Source organism: Otolemur garnettii, unplaced genomic scaffold, assembly GCF_000181295.1.
Source record: "Otolemur garnettii isolate 467f Iridium unplaced genomic scaffold, OtoGar3 scaffold00037, whole genome shotgun sequence".
In the NCBI taxonomy this organism is placed as follows: Eukaryota; Metazoa; Chordata; class Mammalia; order Primates; family Galagidae; genus Otolemur; species Otolemur garnettii.
In genome coordinates, this window is record NW_003852432.1 from 7,569,635 (window position 1) to 7,571,134 (window position 1,500).

Consider the following 1,500-nt stretch of genomic DNA (forward strand, 5'->3'; position numbering starts at 1 on the left):
AATAAATGGTGCTTTACCATGGACATGTCATTCTTATGGAAATTTTTACTTTGAACTACATACATATTTTCAACTGAGTAAGTAAATTATGGCTAGTAACATGTATTCCAAGATCAAGATCATTAATTTACTGGATTCATCAGCAGGAAAATAGAATTTCCGCATATCTTCAAACTTGACTTTTAGCCCAGATGTAGACAAATACACACCTCTTTTAGTTAATTTCATATGCAGCTGAATTAGTCATAATTTCCTTTTTGTTTTGTTGCAGTCCACAAACACATCATCAGTGCTTAACTATTTGCATTCTGTTTTTGCAAAATTCTTTTGAATTAATTTAAATTTTCATTATCTCCTGTTAGCACAAAACAATATTTAAAATTCATTAAGCTTTAGATAAGCAAAAGTTAAAAGACGGTTGATTCGTGTGTGCAGTAAAAAAGAATGTTTTAAAGGACCATCTTTGCAACTGTCTCCATGAATTAAAACATAAGTTTAAAAGATTGTTTGAGGATCATTAAAATACTGAAATGCCACCAGAGACTGACTCTTATACAAATTTTTTGACGAAATTCAGTTTATTCTTTTTAATGTAATAGCAACATTAGAGACGAATTTTGGGTTTTATCTTAAACTCTCCGTGTAGCTTCTTCCAAATGCGCTGTGCTGTCCCCCAGCATTTCTGTTGCTGTAATGGTCAGTAGCACGTGCTCGGGAGTTGGACAACCCAGAATTCCATGCCTTCTCCATAACTCACTGCCTGTCTTTAACCTCTCCTGCCTCATTTCCTGATTTGTACCTGAGGATGATTCCTACTTCCTATGATTATTGTAAAGATGAAAAGAGTAAATATAAAAGTCTTAGGAAAGAGTCTGACTTTGGATGTATTATAATAATGGAAGTGGTTAAACTTCTGGCCACTGGGGCTGGCCAGATCAGGGTACCAATCCCAGTTCTATTGCAACTGTCATTTTGGCACGGGCACGTAATTTATTCACTCTCTCCTCCAAGCTCTATCTTCTCCATCTGGTAAATGAGGGTAATAATACATACTCATTTCATTGTGTTTAGTAGAGCACAGAAGTTAAAAAAGACTCAGTATAATATCTGCCGTGTGGTAAGCACTCAGTTAATGGAACCCAGAAATTCCAAGCATATTTTAGAAAGCCTTTTAAATACTTTTGACAGAAACCACAGAGTAAGGTTCAGTGTTAAGGTGAGGAGCAATACAAAGAAATAATAATAATAACAAAAAGCAAAGTAGTTTATAGTCAGTGGCATTTTTTTTTGGGGGGGGGGACACACTGTCATTCTATCCCCCCGTGGTATCATCATAGCTCACTGCAGCCTCCACCTCCTGGGCCTGAGCAACCCTCCTGCCTCTGCCTTCAAAGTAGGTCAGACCACAGGTGCCCACCACCATGCCTGGCTAATTTGTTCTATTTTTGGTAGAGATAGCCACCCCCAGAAGGCCCCTTTCCACGTGAAATCTACAGGTGC